This window comes from Lepisma saccharinum, chromosome 1 (assembly GCF_977018435.1).
Source record: "Lepisma saccharinum chromosome 1, izLepSacc3.1, whole genome shotgun sequence".
Classification (NCBI taxonomy): Eukaryota; Metazoa; Arthropoda; class Insecta; order Zygentoma; family Lepismatidae; genus Lepisma; species Lepisma saccharinum.
This window is the reverse complement of record NC_139229.1, coordinates 70,932,630-70,943,526: the sequence shown is the minus strand read 5'-3', so window position 1 is coordinate 70,943,526 and position 10,897 is coordinate 70,932,630.

Below are 10,897 nucleotides of genomic sequence, written 5' to 3'. Positions count from 1 at the left end.
ACATCTACTTCTTACAGCTATGCAATACCATATACAATAGGGAACTTCTCCAAATCAACAATGCCCTGTAACTCAATTATAATTAGTCAATTGCGATTTTCAACCACAGTTTCGTATTTAGGGGACCAATATTGATTAGAAATTGTATATATCACTCATGTCGCATTTTGGCTGTTGACCAGTGTAATCAAAGATAGAAAGAAAAAGAAAGGGAGAGAGAACAAAATAATGACAGATAGGAAGAAAAAGAAGGAGAGAGAACATAATAGTCAAAGATAGAAAGAAAAACTGAACAAAGATTGAAACTACGTGAGAGAACCATGCTCTCTTTATTTGTGACCACCTTGAAGTGACAGATAGCTACAAATGGTAACTACACTAAATATAGCAGAGTATAGCAGTAGACCCATGAATATATTCGACCAAATGTATTGTTGTTTCAATAATTGAAACATGTAATGAATTACTGACAATAAGCTTATTTATTACATAATTGTTGAAAGATATCAGAAACTATTTCATTAACATTCATTACAATGCAAATACAAATCATGGTCCTTATTTAACAAAGGCCAACCAAAGTATAATTATTATGACATAACATTGCAACCATTTCTTGTCTCTTACAAACTAATACTAATAGACGAACCAACCTAGTATGTGTGCACTCTGCGGCTGCTCAGAAAGGAAGAACTCCGTAAGAGGCGGAGCCTTCTCTCCCCGAGCAGAGAACACGTCACGTGATCAAACAAAAGACAATCTAATACACGATAGTACCAGATCCTTATATTTATATTGCCTCGTAACGAGTATGTTACAGCATTCAGGACAGGATTAAATTTGGAAATATTGTTGAGAAGGGTAAAACATTAAATATATTAAGTTGTCGTGAGTGCCTCAAGAAAAAGTTCACTTTAAAAATATTAAATTCAAGAATCTTCTTGTAAATATATAAATTGACAGACTGCTATCAAAATAATGAAACGTTGGAAAAACTTCTCTGGAGTACATAACATTCGGAAACAAATATTTGAGGACAGGAACATTTATCGATAGTGTTACCTTGATGTTGGTTTCTACCATATGGAGTATGGCGAGTGTTGCTGTACTTCAAGAATTATCATATAATTTGCCACTTTTCATAAAATGAAAACATGTTGTTTGTGAGTGTCCCTTCATCAATTTCATCGTATCACTCATTCCCAATTAGCAAAAAGTGGCAGAAAAGAGATGTAACATAAACTTAATCAATCATTTACATATTTTGATAATTATTATAATAAACAAACCTACAAATTATATCAACGTATTAATTATAAAGATTTATATTATTATTTCTAAGACACTTGCTTGGGAGCTCTCCGTAAATATATTTCTTGTGTCACCAGCGTAATTGTGCCCAGCCGTCTATCTTCATGGCCTTGCGTTTAGACCCCAAATTATTACCATCTCACTCTTTCTTCGTTTTTGTATTTCTTCTCCACTGCTTTTGTTAGGTTCCTGTCAACTATTTTTTTTCATACTGTAGTTTATCGTAAGAATTCATACTTTACACAATCAGAGCGAGGAAATATATTTCTTGAACGGATAATTTCTCTATACTTAACTTGGAGATGAGATAGATATCTGTCGGCGCGTACTATGATTTTTTTAATGTTATCAAGATCAGATTTATGCATTTCTGCAATTCCGATACTCACAGTCACACTATGAGTTGTGTTCTCGCCTGAGAGCACAAAAGGTTCTGTGGCGATAATTCCACGTGCTTTGCTTACGATCATTATGTCTTTCCTAACGCGTGCATATCCGGTCGTCCTTGGCCTTTCTTCACACTTTTCCCACCGCATTTCAATTATCTAAACAAAAAATTTTGACTGTTACGTGAAGGAATTGGGAAACTTGTAGTTGCCTACACTACCTGGGAAAAAGATAAGGATTTCGCTAAACCACAGTAGCCCAGTCTATTTTGACTTGTCATGCCTAGGTTGATTTTTAATGAGATACCGTAAAGGATCTTCTATTTTATTGTATGTTAAAGTAAGGGAAGCAGTTCTTAGATTCACAGATCCGTTGCTACACTTGCGCAAGTACGTGCCCTTTTGCAATTTCATTCTGTCTCCTGTAACTGTTCTCGAGTTTCTGTAAGAACTTGTGAACCAGCGCTGGTACCGAGACGAGATTTGATGCAGTCTCGTCTCGTGACCGAAAAATATTGCCTTGTTCTCGTATCGGTCTCGATAGCATAGTGGTACACTCAACGCCAAAGCGAAGTGAATGTCTAAATGTCTATACCATTTTCAAATCTGAATCACACAAGGCTAGATTTCCTGCTGGATTTTCCAGTTAGACTTAGTTGGACTAGTTGTGTGGTACTGGCTCATCTGCTAGTTTTCGCCTCACACGATACTCGTCACTGTATTTGTCCGTGTACTTTTGTTCCCACAAGACATTACTTTATTTTACTTCGCTTCTTGTGCGACTTTTGGCTAATTTGCAAAGATGGGAATGAGTGATGATATGATGAAATTGATGAATGGACACTCACAAACAACCATGCCTAGGTCATGATTCGAACCCGCGACCCCTGGCGTCGTAGCGCGATTCGCGAAAGAAAATATTGTAATCAAGGTATACGGAACAAGCTTTTAATAAACCCTGATATGTATATTCATACACGAGATTCGCATTCGTTCATAAAACAATATTTTATTGAACAAATATGCCAAACATTAAATACATTGGTAATAATAAGGATATTCATTATCGGATAATCACATCTGTCGTGTACAAAGCTTATCGCTTTGGATAAATTCCTAAATATTAAGGCTAAATATTAATGATCACGAATGCACCTCATCCCTGTTTTTCTTTCATATCATCGAGTAGCTGACAAAAACAACCAACAGTCGGAAAGCATAGAAAGAAATACTCTTTTTCTTTGCCATAAACTTTCTTCACATGACCAAACTTTTGCTCTGATTGGCAGTTCCACAGAATCTAGCAGTTGCAATTAGAACACGGTCTAGTCCTCAAAACCAGTCTGGCAGCCATTTCCAGCCAGGTAGCCAGTCCAGCGCCAACTAAGGCATCCCTACTTATAATCCAGTTCCGTGTGATTCGACCTTAATGCATTCTGTTTCCTAGAATTTGATGATCACGATTGAAATAATAATAAAAAAAAAGCCTCAATAAGAAGACAACATCTGCTTCGCATCATTGAGTTGGAAAATCCTCAGTAGGCGATAGGATAATTTAATAAACTTACAATATATGTTGTTTTTTACTTGCAATTAAGCACATTTCTAAATAAATTACAAATGAAGGTATTTATTCAGACTGTACTTTACGAAACTTGGTCATGGAACTGCATAATATAAAATGAAATAAGAAATATGTTAATTTAATGAACTTACAATAGCATTGAATGTTGGTTTTTACTTGCAATTAAGCACATTTCGAAATAAATTACAAATGAAGGTATTTATTCAGAATGTACTCGTACTTTGTGAAACTTGGTTATGGAACTGCATAATATAAAATGTATTAAGACATAGAAAAATTTCTCTCACGTGAAGTTTTTACATGTAGAGATAAAAGTTCACTAAATGTTGTAATTCCTGTATAAACGCCTTACTTGCCATTCAGAACAAGTAATTACGTAAAAATTAACGAGTACATCTACTCGTGTACCTGCAGAATTACGTGCAATGCTTGCATGACATGGTACATAACTTTGGTAGACTGACAAGCACGTACGTATTTATAGATGGGTTCAACCCCTCCCCCAAAAACGTTTTACCAAGAACATAAAGTAAACAATCAAAATATACTTATTTGCACTATAATAAGCCGAGGGGAGCTGTTAGGCTGCAGCCCCTCCAGAAATTTTGAGAAAATCACAATTTTCAAATGGAAACAGTAGAAAACAAAACCAAATCAATAGAGCCAAACCACAGTGGTAAATGCAAACTCTGACCCTGGATTACCATTTTTGTCTTTGAACATATTTTTAAATAAAGGTTAAAAATATTAATTACACCCCCTCCCCTAGATAGCGTCTATGTAATATCCACTCTTACAATTCCAACCTCCTCCGAAAGAGAATTTCTGTGTAGTCCTAGTTTTATAATCGAGGGTTCCTTTTCTCCGCCGTACTTACATGATGACCAGCAAGAATTACATTGGGATCATAAGACTTTCAATTGAAAGTACCCAAGAAGATTTATTCGCATTACTTCTTACAATAACATGCATACAATATTAACTTAATTTTTGTCGTCAACTGGACCCTACACCTTTTTTTGATATTCAATAAATATATATATAGGGTAAGGACGGGGCAAACGGACAATGGGGCAAACGGACAGTCCCTAAGAAAAATACGAATAATTTGGCTTTGAAGTTTCCAACAGTGCATCAGTTGGCGTTGTGATTTGAAGCAGAACGTTGGCAAGAAGGTGTGTTGAACATCGGTTGAAATCTTGAAGAAGAACGCCAATCCAGCCGTAAAACCTGACCAGGTAAGCAGGGGCGGCGCCAGAAATTTTCGACCAGGTGGGCAGAAGCTCCATAGTGATAGATTAGGGTGCGCAGTATAAATGTAAGACCATGTATGTGTACGTAAGACGTATGTATCCCACACTCCTTTTACACTCCCGAATTTCCTCTTACTTCTTTTCCCTTTCCTTGTTTTCCTCTTTATTCTTTTCTAATCTATTCTCCCATCTTGTTCCATTTCCTTTCGTCTCGTCTCTGATGGACACAATTATTTCAAGGAAGTATTTACACATGCGCAGCCATACCCCAGCCCTACATTCTAATCACATTCTTTCATGCATGTTAATACAGTGAAATAAATGTGAATTAGGTTTAAACTTGTGTTGCAAATACAAGGCACATACTTGATTTTATGTATTCGGCGACAATGATAGAAAGTGCGATGGTAGACAATCGTGAAGTTTCTCGTAATTTAAATGCATGTTCCTGAGCATAGTATTTTCATCGTATAAGTTTTTGACTGAAAGAGTTTTCTTACTCCTTGAGGGTTACTTTTCTTAGCTTACAAGGTTTATACAACTGCCAAATCTATCTGAATGTTTTTAGTAGCAGCGATTGGGTGCCAACTTTGAAGGACAAGGACAATATACGCAGGGGTGCCCATCCCCCCCCCCCTCCCGCAAGGCCAATGGCGCATCCCCACAAAAATCATGTCCATGCCATCCACCCCCACCCCAAATCATATCATCTGCGCCCTGAAACTATATCGTAATCCCTACACCAAAAGTAACTTTTTCCTAGCTTTTTGTTACAAATGATGCAACTGCTTTAAAATAAGCAGTATACCAACACTAAGCACTATATTTTAAGAAGTGATGTTACACATGAATATGGAGAATATCGCTCATGTCTTGTAATGCAGCTACAGCATAAAAATTCACATCCACCTCAGTAAAGCGCCAAACACGCATTGTTGTAACAAACACATTATTGCGAGCGAAGCAAGCAAGAACATTTTCACATCCATTTCTTTGCAGGCTTTCAAGAATATTAATTTAACTTGGTGTCAATACTTTCTTAGGATCCCGGGATATTTAGTCTTTTCCAACTTCTGTTTTGGCACGTTCGGGGTCGAAAACGTGTGGATACCATATCGCTACATACAGTCTCCAAAATTTAATGTTCAAACTCTCTCTTCACTACAGAAATCCCTTGACAATCTAAGATTTAACACTTTATCAAGAGCTTCCTATCTTACCTTTTAAATTTAATACTCAATCCTACTACAAAAATGTCCATACCAATTTTAGACTTACTGTTGATATTGAAGACTGGATATTTCCTCCTCCAAAAAATTAATTCTCAGTCTCCACATCAGAATTTCTGCAACATTCTAAGACAATAGTAATACACAAGAATTGGATACCTTAATGCTCAATGCCCCTCTAACTAAGATACCCGCCATAATCTAAGACTTAGAGTTGAATACTGTCCCCGCCAACGTTTAATTCAGAATTCCCCCCAGAACGCACGTGTCAATTAAGGCCTAATATATAAGAGTTGGATATTTATTCCCCCCCCCTCGCACCTTCAATAATGACGTTAAACGCTTTCTTTTCTTCATCTAATGGATTAAATATGGTGAATTTAAGGTGTAAAATTTTTACCTGTATTTTGGAAAAATATATAAATGTTTAATTTTACATTATTTGAAGGGAAAAAATCTCCCAAAGAATCTCGATGGAGCAGCCTGCGCCATAATCCCCCCTGTGGACACTCCTAAATATACGTTTTCTTGGTAGAAAAGGCTTAGCATAAAGAGGCCATAGTGCGTGGGCAAAAAGTGGCAAAATGTGGCTGGCGGAACTGCATCCCCCACTTCCCGCTCCTCCTAATCGCCGCCACTGAATGTTTGGATTAAAATGAACGTCTTATTAGGAATGATTTAAAACACACACGGAAAACAAATTATTTGTTCATTGTCCATTAAGTATCCCTAGGCTAATGAAAGGCTATTTTGACAAAATATCAAAGTATGGCGTGACCATTTCGAACACACTAGAATGTCAACCTCTATCCTGTGCAGCATACCCTGGAAACTTTATTCGTTCAGGTCAACGAGTCCCTGGCGCCAGGAACCACTGTCAAAGTAATAATTTATGAGGGTTTGTATTTTGAGTGTCAGCGTGTGTTTGTTTTCGCCCCTTCGTTACTTTCATCTAATCACCATTGAACCTTATAACGTCGTCATTATTAAAATTAGCAGAAAAATGACTTACAATAAAACAAATCAACCAGAACTTAGTCTCTCAAAAATGGAGTTTCATTAGTTTATACCTCTTAGAAAGTTGAGGGTTTCATTAGTGGATCAAGGCATCCAATTCCGTGAACCATGACGTTGTTTTCCGAAAGTCTCAAATATTTGTCTCAGGCAATCACCCTCTTAAAATAGACGCATGATCTGTGGTGATAAAATGCCATGTTTGGTGCGAATTCTTTCTGTATATTTTTCCCCCCATGGTATAACGCTGTCGCATTATGAAAAGTTCCTGTGTTCGACTCCCCCCCTCCTCTGCTGGAAGCACAATGCACACGGGTTCTGACTACACGTTAAACTGTAGGTTTAGTCCCGATTAGCCCATCTGAGCATAAAAGCGGGCTTAGAAACAAACTAACAAAATCGTCTTCTGTATAGATACTTCGTGACATAACTTTCTTTCTTTACTTCAACTGCATCTACAGATTCTGTTGACATTTTCGGATGATTCATGTGACAAAATTTATGTGTGCATCGAGAATTTCTAAATAGGTTAAGCCACTCATTAGCAATTGAATAATTCTGTAGCTTTTTCCATATATAACTGATTTATTAAAATTTATTCACTTCGGTATTGTAGTGATTGTTGTGATTCCTTCTTATTAGTAGAACGAATATAAAGTTGATATTTCGTATACCATATTGATATTTGAAGATGACAGGTATATAAAAATTGTAATGGAAAGAAAGGGACACTTCTGGAATTTCAATGCAGAGCTAATTAAAATTATATTATACTCTATAGCATCCATGTCCTACTTCAATCAAGCAGTGATCTACTTTTTATTGTCTCAACAGGCAGTGAGCTACTATTAATCCTTAATCTTTGCAAAAATTTGTGCCTACTCAGCCATTATATATATTATAGATGTTGAATTCAAATAACGTGTATTCGTATAATTACAATAGATAACTGCGATCGACCAACAAACGCTCCGCGATCGACCGGTCAATCGCGATCGACGCGTTGGACATGCCTGCTCTATAGCATACTTAAACCCGAAGGATTATGGCTGCAGCAACACAAGCCTTCAATCTGTCCCTATCCTGGGTAAAATCAAACCAATCTTTCCCATTCCATTCCAGCCAGGCCGGAATATATATACGTAGTGGAGGCCCAGAGCTGCAGCCCTCAAGTTCACCCTCAATTCTGATTTAATCTTGATCATACCCTGAATAATTTTGAGCCTCCTAAGCCTACTAGCTGCTTTTAAACATGGAAGTACTTAATTTGATCACAGTTTTTCTTTCAACAATGACAAAAGTGGCTTTTTATGGGTTGATAATATATGAGCATTTCCAGCATAGGTAATATTCACAAGTAATGAACACCAGGTTACACTTAAATATTTAATCATTCATATATCCCCGAGTATATGTACTTGAATTTGATTGGGTGGGCAATCGGGTTGGCACAGGAATTTTTGGGTGGGCGCTTGACCACCCGTGCCTACCCCTGTCGCCGTCCCTGCAGGTAAGGATATTTGTACTAGCAAAAACCTAAACAGTAAGAATCTGTGTGCGGAACATAAGGATTGCGTGGATTATGATGGTCCCGCCAAAGTTGCGCTTTGTAGTGTGGATACGGCATTGCTTCCTCGACATACACAGCCTGTGTCAACATGCTGCTGCCATCTGGTGGACTTTTTCGAAAATGTAAAGCCCAAGGCTACAGCAGTGTTGCCACAATCTGTAAGCACAATTTCCCTTTCCAAGGGGTAAAATTTCCCTTTTTCGCCCATTTTTTCCCTTCATCTAAAGATTTATTATTAATAATAATAATTAAATATTATCGTTGACCCATGTTCGTATGTATGTATAAAATGTTAATCAATTTAACTTTTAAATGCTACGACGCCAGGGGTACCGGGTTCGAATCCAGGCCTGGGCATGGCTGTTTGTTAGTGTCCATTCATAAATTTCATCATATCATTACTCATCCTCATCTTTGCAATTAGCCAAAAGTGTCAGAAAAGCGAAGTAAAATAAACCAAATCAATAAACAATAAAATCAATAACTTTTAAATGGTTTTTTTTGGAAGATTTAGATTTTATTTCTAAACCAAGCTAATTTTTTTGTTTTGAGATGAAAGCTAAAACTGTTATAGTTGGCAACTGAAGATTTTCATCAGTAAAAAGCAAAACACACAAACAGAGATTGGATTTAGGGAGGCCAATGCCCCTTGTCTTCATCACACCATCAGAAGAAAATTAAAAATATTCTACACAAAATGCTGTTCTAGTAAGGCGCACATATGAAGAGTTTGTGTGGAAAATCAAATTTTTGCCTCAGCATAAAAATGTTAAGTTCGGCGCATGGATATACGCGTTTTATTAAAAAAGATATACAGTACATACCTGAGCAAATGTTCTATTCTGGTAAATTTCACATATTAGGTGGAAACTTCTAAAACACAGCAAGTTTTTTATTAAAATTTAATCCATTGTTGGTCACTTCTTGCCACTCTGCACGGAATTTTTAACTTGTTTCCGCGGTGTTTTTTCATCTTCCGATAATTCTCCACGACGTTTTCTAATATATTCTGGAGTTGCAGATAGTTTCCTTTGCTTCCCTTGTTCTCGCGTCGTCCAAGACGGGCACAGCCTTCCACCAAACACTCGCACACGACGAATAACCCACCCAGTGTGCAATGAAGACTGAAGTAAAGTTAGGTTTGCGACAAAGATAACTTTGTGGTTTGCACGTGTAGTGTTTGAGGCAAAATTCAGAGAACCGGGGAAATCTTTACATAAACAATACCCTCGGACTCCCACTCCCATAAGGGTGAATGGCCAAAGACCTCCGGCCCCAAACGGTAGCCAGATGTGGGTCAACCCAAATTCCACCCTTCCTCTCAGAACAAAGTATACGAGAAAATAAAATAAAAAAATTCTCATTTTCAAAACTGAAATCCCTTATAATGTTTAATATAATTAATGTTGAGTCTGTCTTAAAATTTCCCTGAAAATTAGTTATTTTTCATCGAATTTCCCTTTTCCCCATTCACTTAAAATCAGCTCCAAATTTCCCTTCAAAAAGGGAAATTTCCCTTCATGTGGCAACACTGGGCTACAGGCGGGGCGAACGTACAGGCTTGTGTTGGGGCAAACGGATATGCATAAAGTGCATATCATTTAAATACTATAAGGTATTATGTAATTCAGCAACTAATCTACATTTGACTCAAAGTCGAAAGGGCATGTGTGAATTGTATGTAATGCATGTTTTACCCTTCAGATGTATACAATTTTCAGCCGCTCGACGTTTCGTTCTTTGGGCCACTTAAAACATTTTACAACGACGGATGTAGAGTTTACGTGCGAAGAAATCCGGGGAAAGGTATCAATAAAGTGGCCTTTGGTGGCATTTTTTTGCAGAGGCTTGGAATCGTGCGGCTACAGTGGAGAATGCAGTAAATGGGTTTCATGCGTGAGGGATACATCCATTTAATCCACAACGCCTGCCTGAGCACGCATTTATTCCTGGAACTGTCCATGAAGTGAATGGTCAAGATCAGCGATCACCAGAACCTTTAGCGACAGACGATGATGCCTCATCCCAAGGAAGTTTTCAAGAACTCAACCCCTTGATATCCACTTCTGGGACCTCGAGCAGGAAACGAAAAACGGGGGAATCGCACTTATTAACGGATCCTTCTTTCATCGCTCGCCTCAAAGAGAAAAAAAACTGACTGCAGCAAATCAAACAACAAGAATGGGAAAGCATGTTAAACGCACCGCAAAAGATGTGTGCCGTGTAGGCAACGTTGTGTACTAGCAGGGTCAACACTGGGTGCAGTGCTTAGGGTGTTCTGTCTGGTTCCACTTAAAGTGCGTTGCGAATGGAAATGACCCATACTTTGTGTGTTCTTCTTCTGAGAGTGATGACAGTTCATAAATGAGCTAGTGTCCATTTGCCCCTCTCACATGTCCGCTTGCCCCGCGATGGTGGGGCAAACGGACACTGCTACACACACTGATTCATTTAACAATTTTGAGGACAACGTTCATTATTTTGAATTATACATTGTACTATTTGTTAACTCAATGTTCACACTTTCTATATCGACCATAATTGTAATT